Below are 26259 nucleotides of genomic sequence, written 5' to 3'. Positions count from 1 at the left end.
ACATGAAACTAGAAAGAGATTCCTGTCTTCTGTAGCAATTTGACTTTTTTTCTGTCAGAGGGAAAAGAATTGATATGTTGATAAGTTTAGGAGGATGACATGGAATGTCCTCTAGAAACTTCCATCTGGTTTCTGCCACATATAGTACCTTAGCAGACATTAAAAAAAAAAGGAAGACAAAAAGAAAAGAGACAAGCAAGGTAATCAACACTTTTTTTCTTTGTATAAATGAATAAAGCAAGGGACATTTGTTGTAAACAAATTTCCCATCCCCCACCCCAAAAATGTGGAACATCTTTCTCTTTCTTTTGCTAAAACATCTGGGGCTCAGTGGAATAAGCCTATGGAGAAATTAAATGAAATGTTACATTTCTGTGTTGTCAGATGTCTGTCAGCTGCAAGTAGAAGAATATTAAATAAATCCTTTAGGCTCTAAGTGCATGGCTTACAGAAGAGCTAAGGGTTTTTTGTTTAAAATTGACAGCTTCTCCCACGTCATGTTAGTTAAGAAATCTATAATATCTAGAGATAGAAGTATGTATATTTATATCTGTATAAATATAGCCATAATATGCAGACATATAGATAATATAGATGCAGTATACATATAATATACCTATACATTACATATAAATTCTATAAACGTGTAATACCTGTATACATTTTAACACGTACAGGATATTTTCTTTCTATCCATAAAAACACACTTGTAGTTTTTTACATTTATAATACCTTTATTCCAGTGCATTTGACTTCTAGTTAGGAAGATATTTGTTCATTTCTTTGTGTGTTACTTGGTAAGCTGCTCAAAAATCATAGCAGATGTGGGAGGATTGTGCTACTTTTTACTAATGGGAAGGACAGTTGGCAAATAAAATTCATCAGTTCTAGGGATTGAAGGAGGCAATTCAGCTACAGAGAATCATATTTTTGTTATTGTCTACATTTATAATGGCAAATATGGAAATTATTTATCTGACTTCAGCTGAAGAATATACGAAGTGGGTAAGAAGAAATCTCTGGTAATCTGATGTGCATAGCTATCTAGCATGACATTTAATTTTTTCTGTCTATGGCAAGGTTACTTTCATTGTAGCCTAGGTGCTCCATAGTGTTGCCTTCTTTAAACCTTGCAAAAGATATAATACAGTGCAAAAGCTTAAAAAAATCAATCTAGAAATGTGAGTATGCCATTTTCTCTTTATTCATTTCTCCTAATAGTTTAAGACATTGAGAAAGAAGTAGAGATGGGGGGATTGTTTGGTTGATAGGTTGGTTGATTTGATGGTAGATATTTTTGCTGGTGGTTTTTTTTTTCCCTTTGGAACAGTTTTGATACCAGCTATTGTGCGGAGGTATGTTTGTGTCCTGTACAGCAGAGCAGACCCAAGGAATCTCTTAGCAGGAAAACTCACAAAATGTACTCTGTGTGTACTGGTAGTCTCAGTAACAGATCATATTTGTCACTAAGCTTTACAATATTTTCCATGTGTAAATGTGTTTTCTTTAGTGTATTCTGGCCTAGATGTTGTGTCTCAGATGAGGGAACGAATTAGATGGGGAATTCCGGGGCTAGATTATGTCAACCAAAAGTGAATCAACTTCTCTTCAGTAAGTTCTTTTTAAGATTAGGGTAATTACTCTGGCTTTACAGGCAGAGAACCTGATACAGAAAAGCAGAGTTACTTGCCTGGGTTGGTGGGAGCCTTTGAAACACACGTAGAGCTGTGGGAGCAGACTGGGATGCTGGGGGGACCTCGTGGAACTGCAGCGTGGGTGTCTGGGGCTGCAGCACCAGCTGGGCACACAAACAGCTCCATAATCCCTCAGGCCAGCCTGTGCATGGATAAGTATCTGCTCCACTGAAGTACAGCTGTTTCTTGAACAGTGTGGGTTCCAGTGTGGAAATCCTTGACCTACTTTACCGTGGTTAGATGTGCTTAGTTCAATTCCTGGGATTTCTCTTTCCCCCTCTTTCCACTTGAAGTCAAGTTTTGATGTTGTGTGCCATAGCTGGAAACACTGAGAGCAAGGAGAGACAAATTTGAGGCAAGTGTAGTGTTGTGTCCCACTGAAATAGGACTTAAGAAAGTGGAGTCCTCCTGCTTGTAAATCCTGACACAATAAAAGAGGAGGAAAAGAAGGGAGAAGTGTGTGAGCAGAGGTGAAGAGCTGTCATTGCCCTGCACTACTGAATAGGCAGAGTGGGCTGATGTCATCGTGGCCACAGGAACAAAAAAACCCCAGAGAGATGCTGGGCTTGATTACATCAGTTCATGAAATTGGCTTTGCTCTCCTCTTTGCACCACCAGCTTTGATGCAAGCACACTCAGTAATAGTGCAAAACAATCATGTTGCATTTTTTTACCTTCAGAGAGGATTCTTTGTAATTGAAGAAATGGTGATTGTGCCACTCATTTCAGTAAGTACCTTTTATAACAGTTGACTAGATGACATTCAGCTGGACTGGCAGAGACACATTTTCCTCTTTTGATGCTGTTTCTAGCACAATCTGTAGTTGAAATGGAAAATTTTACTTCTTCATCCTCTTTTACATATACACAGGAACTTGAATAAAGAAGAATGGAAGTCTTGCATTATATTAATGCATTGAAATGTGCAAATATATTTCCTTTTTTTGTTGTTGAACTTCCTGCTTATTCTGCCAGCCTGTATGAGAATTTGAATGGGTCCCACTAAGAATGCTTGTTGAAGTGGGATTCCCAGCTGGCTTCAGTGGGGGACTTTGGCTCAGCTAGAACACCTAGACTGGCCAACACCAAAACATCTGATATTTGTCTTTTGTGGCTTGTTTCAGGAACATGGGTAAAAAAAGATGCACTCATGCTGATCTATTTGCAAAATAAGAGCTTGAATCTGTTTGGATGTAGGTCAATGAAACATGAACATATAGATATTATAATTAAGTTATCTTGGGGTTGACTGAACATGTATTGGTACTGCACCATTTTTTGGCTGTCTCTGTTACATGGTAGCTGTCAACATGACTTGGGTTATCCTGTGCATTCAAACTTCACCAGCATGGTTTGAGAAATGTTTAGAATGTGGTTTTGGCAAGTGCTGAGAAGGTGTACACTGCATAATGCTCTTAATAAAAGTGAACCCTTAGGAGTGTTGTGAAGAGAATATAGATTTAGCACATGAGAAATGACAGTAACTATTCCCTTATGATGAGCTATTTGTTTAGCATAATGACAGATGTGGAGGAGGAGGGTCATTTTTGGAGTAACTGAGCATTGTGAGAAGTGAGTGCACACTGGGTTATTCTGCCACTGAAAGTCTGTACACATGTAAGCATAAAACATCAGTTTGGCACACTTAATCTGGATTGCTAGGCATTTCTCCTTTAAAACTCTGTCTTGCCTGCTTTTAAAAAGTAAGGTTAGGCAGTTAAAAATGGTTTCTTATGCTATAAAAATAGTTAACAACTTTCTGTTAATATCATGCTAAAATCATCAGACAGCTCTGTTGTTTACAATAGGAAATAATTTTGAGATGTATTTAATTCTCAAAATAGAAAAAAACCCACAGCTGCCCACAAAATTTACGGTTTTCCAAAATATATAGGAAAATTATATTAAAAAAAAAAGGGCAGGAGGGGTGAGAAGCAAGCATTCAAATTTCCATGGAAGCTCTGTGTTTATGTAAAGTGCAGCAGCTGCACTGCAAACTCCCCTCTCTGGATGACCTCAGTCCTGAACAAGACAGACTGTTCCGGGTGCAGGTGTGATTACTGAATTATTTGTTCTGTTTTGGTGTCAGTCAGTTACAGAGAAGTATTATGGGTAAAATTTGTATCCACTGAATAAAGTGAATTGGTAGATTTGGTATTCCACAGTTCACTATGTGCCTTCCTGCTATTGCAGAAATAGTGGATTTTATTCTCTTGAATTACATTTGTTAAATAGGACAGGCAAGAGGAAGTGACTCCAGCAACAACCTCTGAATACATCAGACAGGAAGAAAGGCAGGATTGGGCTGAAGATGATGCTGGATATAAAAGATAGTTTCGACAGCTGAATTGTGATTTTATTTTTTTGTTCCCCCCCCAAAATGTGTATGCTGTTGACATGGGGAACTTTAAGTTTCTTCTCCATGTTCCACATAAGAAATAGAGCAGTGAAAAATGCTCACGTGAGTATCCAGTCAGCCTTGGTTTGAATGTGATTATCCCTGTGAACCTGTCAGTGGTTATCCTTAGATCACAGTGGTCAGATGTCAGTATTTACTTATGTTCTGTGTGCCTTTCATCTCTTACCAGTTCATGAAGTTTAATAGAAGGATCCTTTTCCTTCATTCCTCTTTGGTGTGGACTGCCAGCGAGTAGGACTACATGTACTGAAACGGCTGCTTTTCTCACACTTGTTTCCAACCAAACAAGTCCGGTCAGCCCCTGGGGAACCCAGGTTCTTGAACACCTCCTGTGTAGGATTGGCTTTTCAGTGTCTTGGAAGAATCAGCACAGATCTAGAACCCATAAATACAAGTCCTTGTAGGAAGATGGGTGCAGTTTTCTCCAAATACTTAACAAATTCAGTGTCTGCTTTGGCAGTCATTAAGGAGAAAACAATTTATTCTCCATAAGATGTAAGACTTCAGCAGCCAAGGCCAACTTACAGTTCGAGGAGGTTTGAGTGACCCTTTGGCCACTCAAAGTGCAATAAAAGGACACAGAGTTTCAGATGATTGGCAATACTAAAAGGCTTACAGAGAGTGATGGCAGTAGTGTCTTGTGTGCAACCACTCTTCTGTTCCTTCTCTGTACTAACATGGTGGTGGAATTACTATTGGCTTTGTGCAAGGCACAGAGCATTGGTACAGAAACGTGTTTGAGAATCTGGGAAAATTTATTTGAAAAGGGAAGTGGATTAACATGAAGATTCCTGTGCAAATAGCAATGCACTCATAAACACATTTGTGTTGTGTTTCATGAGCTTGCCGTTGCATTGTGTGCTTTATTAAGTGAAAAATAGATGGAAAATGGAAGGAAGTTTGTTCAGACAGCCTGATTTTAAAAACTGATTCTCGTTTCTGATCCAGTGCAATTTCTTCAAATGATCTGACTCTCATTGAAGACATATAGGGAAATCAGTCATGAATGATAAACCACCTTGATTGGCTGGCACAGGTCAAAGGAGTGTGTAATCCTCTGTACTGCCAATATTCCATGATTCTCCTGGGCATAAGAATTGTCTGCTACCTGTTTTTCTTTTAAACCGTCTGAAGCAGATAGATCTTTCTAATGCAATTGGTAATGCATTCGTGGTAGGACTTGGAAACACATCAGCATTTCTAATGGTGGGAAGTAGCTGAAGAGGGATTTGGCAGGTCAAGGACAGCTCAAACACTACCCACTGCTGTTGGAGTAGTGAGACACTGTGGTAAACAGCTGGTGTTTCTGAGTCATTCATTTTGCTGTTCCCACCTCTCTGCTCTGTCTGGGTGTGTGGGTGGCCAGGTACGTTTCTAGGCAGGGAAGTCATTAAAATTGATGTCACATATCACAGTCATGTTATAGGGGAGAAGGGATGTGGTTGCATCCCTCTTTTACCCCTTCTAAAGCCTTTTTGCACTTACCTCCCTGATGTCTGTGACCACCAGCAAAAAGGGTAGGGAGCAATGTAGAGATGGGCAGGTACTGTGCCTCCCAGGGGTACAACAGCTTGTACCTTTAGCCTCATCCGCGGCACTACAGACCACTACTAAGGGGCAGGAAGGGTCTTTCTGAGAAACAGAACTATAAATATTGTTGTATTTATGTATTCATTTGCCTGTCTGCTTTCTGGAGGGTGGATGGTGGTTTTAGGTTAATGGTGGTTGATCTGATGCCTCGAGGGTGTAAAAGGTAGGTGTGGTACACTTGGGGCACGTTGAACTTCAGCAAGTGCTTGTGCTTGAATCCCTTCTGCCTCCTGATGAGCACAGTGGGTGCAGTATTATGGTGTGAAGGCTGAGCCTCTTGGGGCTTGGCAAAGGTCATAAGTTAGCTCAGAGTTCCTGGTGTGCTCCCTCTCCTGCACTAACAGCTTGTGTGTACCTTAACACCAGGCTTGGGTGTTCTGCTTCAGAAAAGGCACCTCCATGTAGGAACTGAGGGCAAGGCTCCTACCTCAGCATGAAGTTACAGTAACCTGGACAGGGTTCTGTATATATGTCCTTTTGTTAGATTGTGTAAAGTAGAGCAGAAAGTCATCCTGCTTATTTTAAATAACAAAATCTGACACATCTGAGACTGTGGTGGCCAGCTGAAAAAAGACATTGAAATACCCCAAGGTAGTGCCATTCAGCATTCTCAGACAATGAGAATATAACTTGAGATACATAAGAATCGTTTCTTTGTGATCTTTGAACTTGACTGCATGTTTGTCTTATGTTCTTTCAGGTAAGACAGTGAGGTCTTTAACTGCTCCAGAAGAGTGTCTGGAAAGAAAATGTCTCTGGCAAATATGTATCAGGTAACACTGGGTAGTGGGGGAGCTTCTTCACTTTTAAGATATTTATCTGAACCAGTCTTGGTGAACTGAGTAACACCTGACTTTGCAGTTACAGATTCAGAGGAAGGAAATCTTGAGCTCTTAGTCACAGAAACCAGAAAAGTGCCTGCTTTTCATTTTTATGTAAAGTGCTGCTGCTTTTGATATGCAAATGGTGCACTGTACCCTGTAACCTCAGTCTTCTAGAAAGCAAAAGGAAGGGCAGAGAAAAATGTGTGTGGTGCAGGAATCCAAAGGATATGGAAACAGAGTTCCTACTCTCTTTCACAGTTCAGTCCTAAATTGCAATAAAGCAAAAAGAGATCAAATCAGTTTGGACTCTGAGGGCAAGGATTGCCCTGTGTCATAAGGGGCATTTGAGAGTTTCTGCATGTGATGAATATAAAAGGTAACTGAGCTGGCTGAATGTTGAAGTAGCTGTAGCAAGCAGTAATAGAACTGAGTGGGTTGTAGCCGAGTGACAGCTCATCATATAATCATCATGTTTTCCACTTAGAGCATCTCTGAAAAACAAGAAAGATGGTTTAATTCTTTCTGGTCTTCCTCTAACAAGAGGTTTTGAGTAATTGTTTTTTTGGAAAACCTTCATTGACATCTGAGCTGTAGATATTTATTTTGAGTGATAGGAGAGTGGTTCACAATATTTTCTCCCCCACATACCTCATTAAATCAGAGGGAGAATTTCCCTTAGTCATTTTTCTTTTTCCTTAATCTCCTTGTCTTGTCCAGAGGTCAGGCTTGCTTTGCTGGCATTTCATGATGCAAGATAATCACTCAGCACAGCTCAGACTTTGCAGGTTGTGGTGTCTTTGCTGCCCATTCCTTTCCCACCCACCGCTGACCCCTGGGCAGCTGTGGGGAAGCAGCACAGAAGGTCACACTGAGTCTCTCTGAGTGCAGCCACTGAACCTCCACAGCTCAGCCACACCGTGGGGACGGGGCTGACCACAGCCCACCTTCCTCCTCCCTCAGCCCTCGCTTCTGAGAGAAACAATGGTTCCATGATCACAGAACACAGGGGCAGGTTCTCTGTTTTCACAGGAAACCTCTCACTAACCTCCAAGTCAATCTTTTTTTTTCTTTTTGCATTATCAGGAGAGTGACAACTGGAAAATGGCTTTATTGGGTGAAATAGGATTTAGGGGAAAATAGGTCTCATGAAGTGAAGCTAAAATGAACAGGAGAGTGCACTTTACACTGTGAGCCTTTAGGCATCTGTACACACTGCATGCTCTACTTTTGGGTTATATTTTGTCATCCAGTAGTGACCAGAGAGGTCCTGTCACAGCTGATCAGGTACTTTGGAATATGACCTAGTACTACTCTTCTGTAGTGGGCTTCAGAGCTTGTCAGGTTTTGTATCTAGAGGTGTGGTTTATAGTTCATGAAGTATGGTTCTTTTAAAAATAAAGTTGCTTTTATTATTTATGAAGGTGAAATGGTCCCTATGAAGTTGATGAAGTGTTGTAAAGATGTTTTGGAGGGTGAAACTGTGGCTGTTTTTCCTGTGAAGTCAGCAAATGAGGTGGTTGGTGTAGATGTAAAAGAGTAACTTGAATTGCTTGCTTTTGTGTTCTTTTGGAAGAACTGTTTGCAGCAGTGCACTCTACTGCATTGCTGAAGTTTGTACAGCTCTCTAACCAGAGGTTTTCCTAATGCAGCCACCCCTGAAGTGTCTGCAGGCCTTGGAAGCTGCTTTGCTCCTGACTTTCAGGGACAGTTCCCAGTGTAGCTTTGAGCAGTTACTGCTGGGGGGGGGGGGGTGTTGCATGTGTATAAAATTTAAAAATAGCTTTTTAACAGAAATTTATGGAAGATAAGTTAGAAATCATCAGAAATTAATAAGTCATTCATCTTCTGCCCAGGAATGACAGAAGGACATACTTTGAATGAATGAATGAAGGACATACTTTGAGATTAGTAAAAGGAATAACTTTGTATGCCTGTAATGGAGTATGATAGAAGAGTTGTGATTAGAAACTTTGATTAATGAAAAGAACTAGTGATTAGTAGTAGTTCAAGATCTGTCTTGTACCAAAGTCTGAGAGGCTTGTGGGAAATGATAATGAACGAACAAGACAGATTTTTATATATATATATATATATATATATATGTCTGTGTGTGTGATGTGTGTGTGCATATATATATATATGCACATGCATATATATAGACATATATTTTTATATATTTTTTTAAACTGAAACACATTTTAATATGAAAGTTTTTGAACTACAAAAAAAAATAAGAGAGTCCACAGGTAAAAGTCAGTTACTGTTGAGATGTATTGATCATCTTCCCCCGAGATTTGGGTGTATTTGCTTAGTTAGAGAGTTCACAATATGCAGAGGATGTTTAATAGGTGAAGCTCCTGGACAGCTTTCTCTGGCCTCAATGAAATTAGGATTTCTTCCTGTGTGTTCCAGAAGATCTCAAACACACTGTCATGCTGATGACGAGGTGTTTGCCTTTATGTGAACAGTCTAAACAGTAAAACTAATCATGCCAGTATATTTGTATGGGTCTAAGCTCTGCCAAATTCAAGACAAAATAAATGAAAACATGACTTAAAAGATAACTTTTTCAACTGTTAAGCCAAATGATAATTATTTTTAAACCTACACCAATGCACTTGCTGGCTTCGTATTATCCACAAAGAAATTTTCACTTCAATGTTTTATGTTAGTAATGATGGCAGTGTGTGAGAGAAAAAATGTTAGAATTAGAATTTAATGTCTGTGATTTAGGGTACAGCACAATTCTTGAGAGTTTGTATGAAAACAGTGAATTCAAATGTCAACAAAAAGCTAGGGCATACCACACTAAATATTCTTTACGAGATTTGTATTTTAGCTTACAGATAACCTTTATTTGATGGTTTTATGTGGATTTTGCTTCAATATTCTGACTATGAAAGGGGAAAAATTTCTTTTCTTTGCAAATCCTATGACTGGTTTATATAGGAAAAAATAATTAAGATTTGAATTACATGTCTTGGAACTTTTGCATGTGTGGAAATGTGGCATAATTTTTATTCCCTGAAACTTATTCCTTTAATGAAAGTAAGGCAACAAAATGAGCATTTGTTGAGCTGATAGGTGAAATCAGATAACTTTTTATTTAAAAACCAAAACAAAATACATTTTCTTCATGAAGTTAAACAGAAGTGGTATGAGTTTATCAGGATAAGCACTGTGAGTAGAAAATGTAACCGTTTTTTCCAAAGTATTTTCTCAGTATTGGAGTTCCTCTGGTTCCTAATTTCTGAGATGTTTTAATGCAAGTGCACAGATAGATATGTAGTAAAGATCAGCTTCTGGAGTTCAATTTAGATCCATACCATTTTTAACTTTAAAAAAGTCCCTTAGGACTCAATAAATTAAGAATTCTGAGCTTTCAATGGCTAGGGAAAAAAGAGCTACTTATTTGATAGCATTTAAAATTGTGTTTGTCCAATGAAGTGTAGGTGTTCACAATATTGGGGAGATGAAAACAAGTTTTATGATCTTGTATTTATTTCTCAGTCCTGTTTACAGACTTGCTGGGAGCAGCTGGCTGCAGTTCTGACAGCACAGAAGAGTCAGATTAATTTAATGATGTGTAACTCGGCAGTGAAATAATTTAGTCTTTCTTACTCTTGGTAAAATGTTCCTTGGCTATTGAAGAGAAGGAAGATGTTTCAGTTAATTCACTTTTGTTGTCCCCGAATGAACAATGGATGTTATCCCCCATCTCCACCTATCTGCTTTGTACCACTTTCCCAGGAAAACTAGTCAGCACTGACTCAAAGATGATGCTGAAACCTAGAAGGCCTCAAAAGGTGGATTGCTCTTCGATTGGGGTGGTAGCTGTTTTATTTCAGAAGATGAATGTAGATCATGGATAAACATGAGAGTTTAGATTTAGGCACTGGAAAAGTGCCTTTGCTTTTTTTGATAAAGAAGTATGTGTCGTGTAAAGTCTTTAATTAAAAAGAGAATTTTCCATTATAAAAAGGTGTCTGTAGGTTTTGATCAGTCAGACATTTACTGTGTTTTCTTTATGATGTTACTACAGATGTAAAACATAATTGAGAGGTTTATCACGTGTTAAACTGGAGCTTTGGACAAAAAAATTGCTGCTTCGAAGTGACATGTGCTACTGAGAGCTAAAGGGAATGTACTGACAGCTTTCCAATACCTCAGTGCTTCTGTCAGTGTTCAATAGCTCTTACAAAAACCACCTTAGTCCTTAATCCTGACAAAACCTCCAAATGGGCATTTCCACTGTGGCTGTACTGTCCTGTTACAGCCTTTTGTGATGGAACCAATCAGAATAAAATTGTTCACAGAGGTTCTTGTTTGCATTTTGAAACTGGAAATCTTGCTGTATGTAATAAAAAAACACGTGTAGCCATCATCTGCATGACTGGAAGTGTCTGCTTTGATTTTCAAAGATAAAATTTTAAATCTGAACTTAAACAGTAATTTAATCAATATATTGATTAATAAATGCATTAACATACAGTGCTTATTAGAGTTTAATCATGCCAAGATATTACTACACTAAAACCTTTATGAATCGTTAGTGAGAGATTGTCACATTTTGGTTATGCCATAAACAAGACACAAATTGAGTTTTGAGAGTATTAATTACCTTTATAGAACCGACTGCAAATGTTTCATGTTCTTTCCAGAAAAATTTTCTTGTGATTGTTTCAGTTTGACTCGTGTCATTTGTTTTTCTTTCATTATGTATGAATCACTTTGACAGACTCACCAAACAGCTGAATGTAGAATTGAATACTGAGGTCAAATTCATTGCTCGTGTTGGCAATTACAGTTTCATTTCAATCCCTAATTTACAAGCACAGGTACCTGGCTTTTGCATTGAAAGACATGTTTTGTGTCTCCTTGTCCTTGGCTTGTGCTGTTGGATGAATTTCACCCAATTAGGATGAGACCAATATACTTCCTCTCATTCTCCTACCCTCTTATTTATTATCCAGTGGGTGCATGCAAGGATGCAGGGATGGTGCTAGCAGGAGGTAGAGAAACCAGGAGAGACTTTTCTGTGCTGTCCCTTCAATGCCTATTCATTGTTTTACTTCACCTTTTTCTGTCTAGAGAGCTCTGTCCTGCCTGGTTTTTAACTTCTGCAATTAAAACGGCTCTTTTTAATGGACCTGCAGGAGACAGAGGGGCACTCTGATCGCCAGTGATACTCTGGGTGGTTCTTTCATGCTGTTCCTAGAAGTGTTAATTGAGTTTTGTGAGTGTGCAGCAGGATGTGAGGGCACCAGAGCAGCACAACAGCCACGGGTCCCTTTGTTCACACCACCAGCGTTGCTGATGCACCCCTTGCTTCCAGTGCTCTGTGTGTGGGGCTGTGATGTGTGTTGGGAATGAAATGGTGCTGTTGGAAAGGAATCAGATGAACTCAAAGACCTTGAGCACCATTTTTCAGCTAAGAGAATTTTGGTGTAATGATGTGTACTTGTTCCATCTGCACACAGCAATATAAACACTACAGTGAGCTGGGAGTGAAGGGTGGGGAACGCTTCAGTCTAGAAGTCTGAAATAAAGACCTCTGCAAGAGTCAAAAAAGTATCTGGACAATCTCTTAAAAGCCTCTTGATTTGCATTTTGGCTTGTTTCTTAAAATGCTGGGAAGCAAAGGTGTTTTATCTTTAGTCAACAGTCTAAGTAACATTTCGCCTATGAAATTCAGTAGGTATTTGTAAAAATGTGCATATGAGTTCCCAACTGCATGGAGTTGTATCTTTGTTTTCTAAATCTTAAATATGCTGGTTTTGTGACCACCACCCCTTGGAAATACTCTGTGTATGAATATGGAGACTGCTTAGTTCCTTCTGGTCAGGTTCCAATAGCTGTTTTCCCTTTTCAGTGGAATTCCACAGAATAGTGAGCTTACACAGTATTCCTGGTGGCTGCCATGAGTGCACCAGGTGAAAGCTCAACTGAACCTGTAGAGCAGGTAGTGTCTGATGGCTTTAAAAATGACCAGCGAAGGTGTGTTATATTGAAATATATTTGTGTGACAGCATATACTTGGAAAAAATATAGCTGAGAGAGTGAAAAAGGAAATGGAAAAGAGATGTTGTCAGTCTGTCTTTTGTAAAAGAAATATATTTGACAAATATGTGGATTGGCTTACATAAATACAAAAGAAAAAGCAAGTTGTATATGGAGGAGAAAGTGTAATATGTTATAACTAGGAGGAATAAAAATTAGAAGAATTGCGAGAAAGCAATTATTCTTGGTATTTAAAAATTATAAAAATGATATCCCTAAAAACTTTACAGAATTATGTTTTAAGACCTTGATTAATGACACGTAGAGTAATAGAGAAGCAGAATCTAGCCACTGTCAGAAATAATATTTGGTCCCAGTATCACTAAACAGGCTGTAAAAGAAGAGCATGTGCAGATCATTTTTGCTCTCTTAGCAAGTAAAGCAGGTTAAAACTAGATAAACTACAACATGCTTGCAAATCCAGTCAGGAAGCAAAACATTTAAGATAAAGCTCATTAAACCACTCGGGTCTGTGCTTCATGGCTAATTTACTTAATATTGAGGATTCTTTTAGATCAGGCTGCAGTGCTTTGTTGGTTTGGGGTTTGTTGGGGTTTTTTTATCATATCACTTTTTTTTGAAAAAAAAATCAGTAAATCTCAACTTGCAGATGAATTTTTCATAAGCAGAAAGGGACTAAATATTTTGGATCAGCTGGAATAATGTACTCAGTTCTGTCACTGACAGAACTGGTCAAACTGGTAGAAAAACAGCCCTCTAAACTGAGGTTTGAGGTATATTGCCTCTGTTTCTCTGAACCAAACAGGAAGAGGGCTGGACTTACAAGAAGCTGTCGTTTGATGTGCATCAGCTCTGCAGGGCCAAAACAATGCCCCTCCTAGGGCAGCCCAAGTGGGTTCGTTGAGTTCCCCTTTAGAACACTCTTGTCTGGGTTCATGTGTGCCAATGGTCAGGCACTTTCCCTCCAGAAAGTTTCCTTTCTGTTTTTCTGTTTGATAATGGACTTTGTTTAATCTGAATTGGATTGGGCTCTGGCTCAAGTTCTTGATAGAAAAGCTGTTGTGATCTCAACAGTGAGATACTGAAGTGCTCGTAACAATCTCGGGAATGGTCAAAGCTGGAGGAAAGGAAGAAATTTTTTTCCCATAATAGTGGTACAGATTAGTGTTCCAGGGTCAAGGTGTGCTTTGGGTATGACAAAGGGATGCAGAACAGTACTTTACAGTGTTGCTTTTGGAGTAAAACAGTAAAACATGTTCTGGTCTTTTCTCCATCCTCACAGGCACATGATACTGCAGAGCTCCAAAATCAGAAGTAAATCAGCTGGATAGTTGCCTCCTGTCTTCCTAAATAGGCAAACATACCAGGAACAGAAAAGGGGCCTACCTACCTCATTCCTGTAAGTAGCTGTAACCATCCCTCCACCCCCCATATCAACACCTGTCCCTGAGTTGTTGTGAAGTGCTGAGCAAAGGATGTGGTGAAGAAAAGGAAAATTTTAATTTGTTTTCTGGTTGACAACAATTAAGTGTAGCCAACCAAAGAAACCAACTGAAATTATTAACAGGCTACCAGCATGCCTATTGCCTGTGGCAACACAGAGCTGGTGGATGATGCAGTGTTACTCATTAAATGGCTTCCTAAAGCCTGGATGCTGTGTAAGTTCCTAACCCACCCCTACCACTGCCATGTTAAACTGCTGCAGCAGTTGATCTGTCACTGCAGAAGTTCTGTTTTGGGCCTGGTTCTTTGCTTTTATATTTCTTAGCAGTTTGTTGTGTAATAACATGGTCTAACCCACAGTGTGACTTAGATGGAAGATCCCCAGAGGAACAGCCTTGGTCAGGACAGTGAACAGAACAAGGTGTTTAATAACTGGTGTTTAGCTGATATCAGCTGCTGGGAATTGCCATTTACTTGCTGATTTCTCTGTCCATTCTCCAGGGAGAAGGTGGGTTTACCAGTGTGGATGCCTGCCTCATTTGCTTCACCAAAATGAGTTAGGGCATGCAGGAGAGAAGGGGGATTTCTGCAAGTAGAACCTATCATGGTAAGTCAGATTTTGTCCCTGCTTCTGCTCTAGAATTTCTCAGTGATGCTAAATACATTGTTTAAACCAAACTTTTCACACAGAATTCTCTCTTCCCTGGAAGTACGTTATGTTACACATAACACTTTCTTGGCAGCAGGGCTGGATTGAGATGTTCTTCCCTACTACTTTTTCCTCTCCTACCTCACGAGGTCCACAGAAGTGCTTGAGGGGACCTTCAGCAAATTACAGCAGCAAACTACATGGAGCTGAAAATAATTACTCTCTACCATGTACACAAAAAAATGATGAGTAACTGTGGTCTGTAGTTTTGATTGGACACCACAGCATCTGTCTTGAATATTACACTAAAATTAAGTACATGGGAACTATATTTTTAATTTTGAGTTGCTAAATACTCTGTAAAATGCAGGTACTCAAAATTAATAGTGTTTTTGAAACTAATCTGTCTTCCTTGACTGTGTTTTTAAAATAGTATAATTACATTACTTGTTGGCACATTCTTAACTAAACTCATTCATGTTTTTGTGAGACGTGCATGTACTGAACAGGTGAGCATGGAAGAAAAAAAAGACTCCTGAACCTCCCTTCAAGAGGTTCAAAAGCTTCTAGTAAGTCACGTTCCTGGGGCCACAATTGAATGGTTGTGTTCAACTCAACATTTGAAAAAATTGCTGATTTAGTGAGCCCTATCAATTCTGCAAAATGTTTAAAATCAGTGTTTAAAATGAAGGAAAACAGCAGATTGACGATATAATTAAAGACTGTATTATAATGTTTGTGCACGTTAGAACTGAATGAAAATTTTGCATTCTTGCATTTACTAAGTTTAGCCTACAGTTATTGCCAGGATGTTGTTCTGGCCCCCTTGGCTGTGTATCCCACTGTGGGAGCCACAGTCTCGAGGCCACGCACTTTTCAAATTTCAACTCTGTCTACTTTTTTGGCTAGACTGAAAATGGGTTAAAACATCCTTATACAGAGGTAGAAGACTTGTGTGATACTGGCGACTTTGGCAGCTATAGCTGATTTGTGATCTGTTATTATGTTGCTGTATAACATTGTTCACTGTCATTGTTCACTGCGATCGTGAAGGAGTCCCAACAGAAGTTCTACCAGTCCATAGCACTGCAGCATGGAAACTGTGTCTGCCTTCGTGTCTTCATTAAATCCATTCAGGATTTAATTTGTTTCTAAGCTTAACCTTGGGTTTGAAATTCACTATAAACCACTTTTTCAACAGCAATAGTGACTAATCAAACATAGGTTATATGTTTGATATAGATGCATTGCCCTTCTCCCCACTCCTCAGAATAATAATTCTGTTGTCTCATGTCTTCTGTTCTTTTTTGCCTTCATTTCTTCAGGTTTTCCTAGACTCCCACTTCTGTGTTATCCCAGTTCTCACACATCTTCTCAGTGCCTTGTAAGGATGCCCCAGCTCAAGCTTCTGGGCAGAGGTTTCCCACATGTTGCCCTCAGAGATGCCTGAGCAATTGCACATCTACAAACATGACAGTTTTGAATTAACTCAGAATTAATTTAAACAAAAGCAAATGCAATATCTTCTTCAAAAATGTTTCCTTACAAGCAAACCTTCATACCAAATCCATATAAACAGACTGGACTGGGTGTGGATTAAGTCAAGCAGAAAAGCAAAGTTAGAATTCACAAATCTTTCTTTTTTTTTGTTTTGCTTTTCGCATTTCTTTTGTCTCTGACTGGCAAAGGTCACCTCTTGAACATAAATTCTTTGTCTGTCTCTGCTTGAACATAGATTCTTTCTCTTCCTTTCAGAAGTGGGACTTGATGTCCCAAACCACCTTAAGGTTCCTGAACTGTTGCTGAGCCCATCCATTTTCTCTATAGCTGATGCACAAATTTTTTCAAAGCTCCAGCCTTCTCTGTGGGCACTGGTTTTTATTTAAGCTGTTGAGGATTAAGGATAGTGTTAGTGAAACCTTTGGCAATCTTTCTGAGAATTTTATAAGTATCCACTTGGATCAGGAAAAAAAGCTGTGTCCAAGTGTTGCATACAAAATTTTTCCTTTGGATCCATTGTCACTTCAAAAGTCCTTATGAGTTTGGACCCTGCCCTCCGTGTCTGCAAGTCTCTGTCTCTCTACTCGAGTGTCAAACTAATTTTGTTTGTCCTTGCCAGGTCTCCAGCATGGAACAATTGCTCTGCTCTGTTCTGCTGGGGCAAAGGCAATCCCTGGTAATGGCTTCTTTAATCTTGTAAAAGTAATTATTTTATTTGGGGCAGTGACTCCAGCCAATTCCAGTCTCCTGTTGGGGAGAGTGGTCAAACAGAGATAAGCAGTGCCTGCATAAGACGAGTTAGACTCTAATCTCTCATCATTTTAATTTAAGTGAAAAAAATTCTAAACTTGATTCTGAAGAGTCCTAACACTGCATGTTTACCTTCTCCTACCTTGCTTTCAGGTAATACTGGTTAGCACTGTATGTACTATTAACACTTATGTGTCTCATCCAAACCAGATCTATCCACTGGGTCTTGTTTGTGCATCTGAAGTGTCTAATTCTACTGTATACTTCAGTTAGATTTTGTTTTTCAAGGTCTAGAAAAGTAGAAAATCAGAGTAGACCAGGGAACCTGCAGAACTGAAGAGAAAGGAGGAAATGAAGTAATCTATTATTCCACCTTGCATCTAAAATTTTTTTGATGACAAAAGTCACTTCTAAGCTTTTAGTTATTTGTTGCAAAAAATAGATCTTTCTTGGATACTCCTTTTACCAGCTTTACAGAACTTACTTCTCTGTGTGTCCCCTGATGCACAGCTTGGAAAAGAAACCCCTGGCTTAGCTGGCTGAAGCTCCCAGCCAGAGGTGCCGTTGTGCTGCTGCTGGGGCTTGTTCTGTGTGACCAACTCAGGTCCTGCCAAGCTCGAGGTCTGCTTTAACAAGGTGGGGCTCTGGTGTGTAAATAAGCCCAGGGGTCTCTCACCCTCCCTCCCAGTGCCTGCTCTGGGCTCATCCTTGGCACAGGAATCTTCTAGATTCTGGTTTGTTTTACACATCTGCATCAGACATGAGGCATCTGCTGTTTCCACCCCAAGCATAACAAATACTACCTACAAGTTCTTAGGAAACTGCCCCCTTGGGGATGTGGGCAATGTCCCAGAACTTCCTGTAGTGAGTAGGGGATTATCAATAGGAAAAAATGCTCACTTTTAATTTTCTGATGCAGTTACTATAACTTGTAGTCGGAGTGATAAGACAGAAATGTTATTCTGTTTTATTTAAGTGTCATCTTGGCTATTGCTGTGGTGGTATTTTTACAGAAGTATGTTGGCTTATAACAGAGCAATGACGTGGTTTTATAGATAACTGTGACACATTACCTGTCACTATGGGCAGCTTACTCTAGAATTCATCATTTGGCAGTTACTGTTCATTTTAGGCTAATTTAAGATGATGCACCATTTGATGGTACTCTGAATTTCAATATTGAATTTGTCCTAGGACTCCTCATTAAGGTGCAATTAATAAAGACTAACTGCTGTATTAGGATACTCAGGCTGCTCTGCCTAACGTGGGTGGAAGTAGAAGTGTGTTTTAATTACAGGCAATGCTCTGTCATTTTGAGATTTAATTGCTAGTTGGATTGATTATTTTAATAACTGCCTATTATGAGACAATTTTATTACATAATAGCAACAATATTGTTATTGCATGAGGTACATACTGTCAGTGAGTGCAAACACAGGGCTTTGCTTTTCCAAATGTAGAAAACAAACGCTCCAGTTCATGCTCTTTACCTCTGGTATCTGCCTTCACAGGTATCATCACTTATTTTGTCAGTGTGCACTAGACTAGTTTACTTAGTCCTCATGAAATTGAAATACTTTTGCTAATTACCAGAAATAGAGTAAAATACTTCTGAGTCCTGTTCCACAGTGAGAAATGAGATTCGTTCTCTTTTGCACAAACTGTATAAATCATGTTTTTTACTGTAACTGAATCCATGTCTCTAAAGCAGCAACTTCACAGAGCTTTTCAGGCCAGTGTATTAAAAAAAAAAATTAATATCTTAGACAGTATTGTCCAAGGTAGTTTCTCCTGGAATTTCAGCAAATTTTTGTTTGTCTTGAAGATTCCTTTGTCTCAGTAAAACTGTTTTTCCAAGGTAGGTAGTTCAAGAGCTGAGTGAAAAGAATTAAATGTATCCTTTAAAAAATTGTTCTCACTGGACACTTTAATCATTAGGATGTAATTTAAGCAAAAATATTGACTGGTTCAGTTTAGAGCAAGAATCTGTCATTCTAAAGAAATACACCTTAATCTAAGAAGGCCTTAATATATTATAACATGAAAATTACCTATATAGAGCAGTAGGAGGATACAGTTTGAATATTTCATGCAGTATACTTTTGTAGTACTTGAACACTCATTTTTTAGTTATTTAGCATGAAATCCATGAGAATTTCTCTCCCATTGTTTTTACTGTTAATAACATGATGTGCATATGAGCACAGTGTCTACAGACTGGGCTATAGACAGTGGCCACATGGTGAAAATATGATCTGTATCTCTCTTGAAGTATTACTATTTCAGATAAGGTGATTAGAAAATCTAAGTTTCTAACGTGTTAAACCTTTAAAATCAGAACAGTTCAAAATAAGTGTGTCCATCTGTTCTGGATGCTGCATGGGCTCTGTGGTAGTTTTAGCATTTCAGAACTAAACTACAGCCCAACCGAAGTTCATTTAGTCACATGCCTGTGAGTAAATTCATGTAGTTTTGAATTGCCCCTCTTGAAAAGACAAAAGAATTTCACTAGAATTAAACAAAGACTGTCCATACCTGATCTTTCATTGTCGTTGGTGTGTATAAGGGCAGAGAGCATATGGATGGAGAGCTGGTAGTGTTTTTATAGCTAAAAGAAGGCAAATAGTAGGTTTCGAGACTGAAAAGGGTCAAACAAACACTATGGTTAAGTTCCAGACACTTATTTCCTGGTCACATTTTGCTAAATTTGGAACTGAGTCTACATCCTTTGCTAAATGTGTACTGCATGTAATTAAGTTCCAAATATTGTTTCACTGGAGGCTATGAGATTTGGCTGTTTCATTTGTGTTATTTATTGTAGCTGTGTCATAAAAATGAATTGTGCACTGGTGGTGTAATAAACTAACAAATGTCTTATTTGTCTTATTAAACAGGCAGGGATTAAAAGGATGTGAAAAAGTTGTGTAAGTAATTGGATAATTTTTTTATGGTGAGGTATTTTATTTTGTGAGGGAACGATCTTTCCCTTTATGCAGAAATTAAGAAAGATTTACACTCTTTTCAGTGACTGTTCTCAACAGATTCTAATGTGTACAAGAAATCACTTCAATATTTTTTCATTGCTTCCAAAAGCAGCTGCTGAATTGCTTGATACTGTGATGAAACAAGGCAGTTTGTTAAATACAATTCTGCTTCTTGTGATGATTAAAGCATCACTAAGGGGAGATGCCACCCAAGAGGAAGCCACTTGTCTCTTCTGTGTGACTCAGTTGCTGAAACCACACTTGTCACTACCCTTGGTTATCAAGAACAGCTTTTGTGATAGGACATAATGGGACCTTAAAAATACTGAGGGATGCTTCTTGTTCTTGAATGCCATCTGACTTAGCTACGACACTTCTTGTGAAGCTGGGGTGCTCTGGGTGCTGAGGGTGGAACAGCTCGTGAGACTGGGAGAAATAACAAAGTCAGTTGCTGTCCAGTTATTCTGTCTGCTGTATCAAATCCTTTGCAGTATAGGAAGTACAAGCACTGTGGGAATTCCCAGGGTGCCTCTAAAAGTAACAGAAAAATATCTCTTTTTCAGTAGAAAGAAAAAAGAAAAGGGCATAACGCATTCTAGTATTTATGCAGATGACTTTTATTTGAAAGCTGGAGCTAAGTAGAGCTTTATACAAAGTAACTTTATTCTTCCCAGAAATTCAGCTTTTAAAAGCCCAGTAGTTAAAAAAAGAGATTATATAAGTGATTAAAATGGTTTGGTAAACAGTATTATAGTGAAAACTGAGATGCACTGTGGCTGTTAATTTTCAGGCCATGTTCTTGAATCAGAAAATCTCCTATTTCTCTTGCATAAATAGGTATAACAGTCAGATTCTTCAAAGAAAGAAAAGTGATAAAAATATACCTGCTTCACAGGAAAAAATAAAATGGTATCTCCCTGTTCTACAGAATAAGGAAACACTAATATATGTATATTTAGTATTTCATTATTGGTACAGATATTTAAATACTACAGAAACATTTCTTGTACTGTCCGAATTAATCCAAAATGTTGACAGAATTGATTGCTGCTTTTAAGCAATATATATAGCAGAGGGTTTATATGATATGACTTTAGCCATCTTCCTGGAATTAAGAACCTAGAATCCCAAAGATTCCAAAGCACAGCTCAAGCACCTCAGTAGAGCCCATCCCCACCTGCTGACTGTGCAGGGAGAGCTTCAGATCTCCCCTTGCAGGAGGACTTGGCTACAGACGAAGGATTCTGACATTTTTGCATTGTGTTTTTTCATCTCTTGGTAAGAAGAAAGGCTGATTAGATGGGAAACCTTCAGCTCTAGCATTAGGATCTACAGATCAGGGTTATACTGAGCTGGAAATGCAGATTTGAAATCAGACATAGCTGGATAATACCACGCTAGCAAGGCCTGCAGTCTGGAACTGATACCATGGGGCAAGAACAAGGGAAGGCATTTTTAGCTGGTTTTTCTAAGTCTCTCTAGTGAGACTTATTCCCATCTCTCCATGTATCCTTCTTCCCACTTCCACTGAAACCATTGTATGATTTGAAAAATAGTTAGAATTATCCAAGGTAATGCAACTCTTATAAAGTTTGTGAAATTTTGTCTGGTGGAGAAAAAAACCCTGAAATGAGAACAGTACTTGTTCTCTAAACTGTTTGACAGCAGATGCCTGGACAGTGCGGCACATACATGGGTCTGGACTAACCTTGGGATGTGCTGGTGGCTGCAGAAGTTTAGGATATTAAAGGACAGAAATCCAAAGAAAATGAGGCATCCTTCTTTCTTCTGTTTGCAGAACAATTTCCTGTGAAGCTGATAGGATTTTCCAACTAAGTTTTGTACATGTGGAATTGATTTACTGGTTCTGTGAACTCATAGGTGTGCTTCAAAGCTGGTATTTGTGTGTTGTTATTAACTAAAGGTAGACAGATGGGTCCAGACAAAACTGAAGACATCTGCACCTTCAGCATTGAGACCTGCCTTCTGTTTCTGAAAAATGTGGGAGCTATTTGTAAATTTGGAAGATCACAGGGACTGTATGTTGCTTATCATGCTTATGCTTGTTAGCTCAGCTTCTTATGGACTTTTGTAATTAACTTTATTCCTTATTTTCGCAGTCACAGTGCTGCTTTTAAGGCCTTGTGCAAGAATACTGGTTATTTTATCCTCACTGAAGCACTGCAGCACATTGCAAACGATGTATAAAGCTTTTCTCCTCACTCTTCACTATTTCTTGTCAGAGTAAATAGTATACGTTGTGCTGTTTGATATTATTGTCAGCTTAGTAATGTCCAGGAGAAAGTTTCCAAGCCTAGAAATGAGAGCAGAAGTTCTATAAAAGCTAAACCTTGCTGAAGTCTTTGCTTCCAGAGATGTGTGTCTAACACATTACTGATGGATTGGTACATGGGCAGAACAGAGAACCATGTGAGGAAATCTGTCCCTTAGTGAGTTCTTGTAGTGGTTTGTAGGAGGCCTGAGAGGGCAGGAGGACTTCCACTGTCAGCTGTTGGTGGTGACTCTGGCTGGGGTAACATTCTATTAAGTGTCAGACTTTCAAGAGGTAAAGTATTATGGGAAGGTTTACTGCTTATCTGTAAGTAGCAATGGCAATTATAATATAAATTTCCTGAATGTCTTTCTCTTTGAGAGCTTATGTTCTATCATTTGAATTACAGAGAAAGTAAAGAACCAGATTTTCAATCTCCTGCTGGAGGTCGTTTACATAATTTTGGGCCTTTTGGCTGTGGCTTTACTTTAGGAGACTGACAGTCTAATTTAATCAAGCAGATGTGGATTTGGGTATGTGGAGTAGATATTCAGTCACATAAGCTGTACAAAAATTCACAGGTCAGGTTCAGGACTGTTTGAAGTTGCCCAAGAAATTCTTTGCAACCAAATCCCTTTTGGATGAAATCTATTTATGAAAGTGGTTTATTTTTTCTTCTTTTTAGTTAAAGCCTCTAGTCTTTAGAGATCATCATCATAGAAAACATTAATGTTGTACATAAAAAAAAATGGTAGCTGCTCTATAGTTTCTGAGTTGCACACATTATGTTGCACATAAGCAGATCCATTTTTATCTTAGTAAAAACAAAAATACTGGCGGCATGAGCTTGGTTCTGATCCGTGTTCAAATATTTGACTAGTTGATGGTAGTGACCTTCTTTTCCTGACATCATCTCTTTTACTTTGAAGCTAGTGCTTGAAAAACCAAATTATTATCATCTAGATAAAGTTCAACTTGTACCTTTTCACATTTTCAAGTATTATTAACTCCCCATAGATGGTTTGCTTTTCAGTGTCTACTGACAGGAACTCCAAGAAATGAGCTCATTCTGTCTGTCATGAAGTGGAAAATGCTGCTGGTTAATTGACTGGTTCAGCAAAGGAAAAAGCAAGAGTTTTTTCCAAAACACATGTATGTAAGAGAAAAGCTGACTCAAATGAGTGAACTTGCACATCTGCTGGTTTGTGCTGGAGTAGAGTTAATTTTCTTCCCAGTGGCTGAAATGGGGCTGTTTTGAATTTGTGCTGTATAGGGTGATGATGATGATGATGGACATACTTCTGTTATGGCTGAGCAGGACTTGCACAGAGCCAAGGCCTCTCCTGCTTTCCTACTGCCCAGCTGGGGAGGGGACACAGCCAGGACAGGTGACCCCAGCTGAGCAGAGGGACATTCCAGACCATGAGACACCGTGCTCAGAGTATAAAGTGGGGGCAGAAGGAGGAAGGGGGACATTTGCAGAGCTGGTGTTTGTCTGCCCAAGTCACCCTCACACGCTGGGGCCCTGCTCTCCTGGAGAGGCTCCACACCTGCCTGCCCCTGGGAAGCAGTGAACTGACTCCTTGGTTTGCTTTGCTTTCCCTGTTAAAGTGCCTTGATCTCAGCCCGTGGGTGTTCTGTTTTACCCTCCTGGTTCTGCTGGTGGGGGAGTGAGGGAGCGGCTGCTGGGGCCGGGCTGGGGCTGGACCACGACAGCACTTACTCTGTCAGGCAAACTGCCTGATTTAGTGCAGTGACTGACATCAAAAACAAACCTATCGCTTTTTCAAATAAGATTCTGCAAAACTAACCAGGGACGTGAGAGTCACCCTGTTTCCCTGTGCCATGCCCTGTGGTTGGTCACTCCTTAAGCCACCATTTCGATCAGCTCACTTGGCTGCTTTTTTGCAGGAAGAACATGGTTTCAAGCAAACTCTTTTTGGGTTTTTTTTGTTGGTTGTTTTTTTTTCTTCCTTTTATCTGCTTTATAATCTTGCCTGTCTGTTAAGCATCTGTCTTATCAAATACTGATCTATTGTGGGACCAACTCCTTGCATGAGATAATAATTTTCTCTTTCCCCCTCCTCCACCCAGCCATTTGTATTTCCTATAAAACCTATCCGAAGTTAGGGATCTTTGTTGAAATCATTCCTGCTCCACATCCACAACTTTTTATTCTGAACCAACAGTAACGGGGTTCTTTCTTTGTTCTTGGCATTTCTGGCTAATAAGCAGACCTGCTGGTCAGGCAGAGCAATTTTCTGCCTTACATCTTCAAAAAAATTCTAATAAATTGACAGTGTGTGTTGCCCAAAGTGCTAAAACATTGTTTCTAAAAAAAATCGACAACTCCCAGTCAGCTCTGCTATACATTGAGCTTCTGAGCAGCAGCAAAGCAGAGGAGTTTGATCAATGTCTTTAAAATAAAGACAAAAAAATTAGATGTGTGGAAGGTATTGTCTCTTTGGATAGCTTAAAGGAATTTTTTTTTAAGTAATCTACTTTCCCAGGCTTTTTGTTACAAAAAGCAGAGAAAAATACAGGTATTTCCAACATCCATCTGTTTGAGATGTTTAAAAAGATATAAATATTTCTCTCTGCAGTAGATTAAATTAACAGATATTTATATGCTGAAGCTTGCAGTAAGCTCTACAAAACATGTTCTAATTCCTTAGAGTGATGTTGTCATCACATTTGTCAACTAAGGCTCAAGGAGACTGCAAATTCATTTGTATTTTCCCCTCTTTTCCTGTCCGGCTCTCCATGATGAGCTCTTTGTTTCAGAAGAGATTGTTCTTCATTCTGTTTACAGGTGCTGTTTTCATATGTGAATTTGGTACATAAGTTTAAAAAATGCAGGCACTGTTGTTATTTTCTTCAGCTGTTGCCTGTAGACATTAGTACTCAGTGTGGTGAAGGGTTTTATTCCCCCACCCCCAGGCTTATTTTACAATCAATAGCAGTTCCCATATTCTTTTTTTCTGGCTTCCTGAATTTCCTGGTTTGTACACTGATATTTAATTCCATGTTCTGCTTTTCATAGAATGTTATAATAGATGATGTTGCCAGTGGTAATTAGAACTAATGTCTTCTTCTTAGAGGTGCTGAATGTCCATTAATGTTCATTAATGTCAGAATGTTCAGAAGTTCTCAAAAGTCAGGATGCGCTATTTTAACATCAAATTTGGAATGTCTGTTAGTTGCTAATGCTTTTTTGTGTGTGCACAATTCTTCTGCATTTTCCTTGTAACACTTTACTTGATTCATCAGCTTTCAGTTCTCCTTGTTGAGTCCGAGTATTTCCAGTTAATTATTATTCTTCATATCGCCTGAATTGCAGGAAAAAATCACAACTTTAGAGGTAGTTACAGCTTATTTATGCTGAGAGAAAACTTACAGAATATTACCAAATTGATTTGACTACAAAGAAAGAGGGATTTTTCTTGCTACTTAGGGCATCTAATTTATTTTTTTTTTCTTTTTGATTAAGAGCAGTTCTTAATACTAGATAATTTCGCACTCATTTTGCTTGAAAATGAAGTGAAATTTATAGCTTGCTAATATGTATAAGTCGGAAAAGGAGTTGGAACACAAAAAAGAAACAGATTCCAAGAAAACTATGGAGAATTATACTAGCAGAGTACTACTTTTGCTTTAATTTTTAAAAAGATCTGCACTCTTTGTGTTGTCATTTAAAAATAAATATATCTTTAATAAGCCAGGACTAAAGCACAAATGACCAAGCTTGCTACTTTACGTCACTGAAGGAAAGTGTTTTCACCTCTTCCTATCATCCCTTCAGGGTATCTCTAATTGGAATGTGAGAGGTCTCTGACAAGTTTTGGAAAATACCTTCAGCATATGTCTTGTCAGTATTTCTGTACTGATATTTCCCAGCAGCATATAAATTGATCTGTGCTCCTGCTGGGCACTGGCCCAAGGCTGTGTCACCCTCAGCTGGTACCTCACACCACTGGGATACATTTCAGTCCATTTTAGAACAGCTCCTATTTAAATCAGTGGTGTGGAAAGAAACCCAGATGTCCTGTGTGACATGGCCAGGCATGGGGACTCCATTCCCTCCTCTGCCAAGACTGGTTCCTCAACAGCACC

General features: G+C 38.9%; 1 protein-coding gene across 7 annotated transcripts in view; it reads left to right on the top strand.

Moving 5' to 3' along the window:
• Window positions 1–26259, top strand: part of OTUD7A (OTU deubiquitinase 7A) — a 129246-nt gene that overhangs the window by 29143 nt on the left and 73844 nt on the right. For 6 of the 7 annotated variants that reach the window (XM_027740848.2, XM_027740850.2, XM_027740851.2 and 3 more), the window contains 3 exons: window positions 6404–6476; window positions 13831–13947; window positions 14493–14598. The gene's annotated coding sequence lies outside the window, so the exon portion shown is untranslated. The remainder of the gene's footprint in view (window positions 1–6403; window positions 6477–13830; window positions 13948–14492; window positions 14599–26259) is intronic. The other variant, XM_039383761.1, reaches the window with a different exon arrangement.

Source organism: Pipra filicauda, unplaced genomic scaffold, assembly GCF_003945595.2.
Source record: "Pipra filicauda isolate LSUMZ 115617 unplaced genomic scaffold, ASM394559v2 scaffold324_size1259732_pilon, whole genome shotgun sequence".
Lineage (NCBI taxonomy): Eukaryota > Metazoa > Chordata > Aves > Passeriformes > Pipridae > Pipra > Pipra filicauda.
This window is presented reverse-complemented; position numbering and strand designations above follow the sequence as displayed.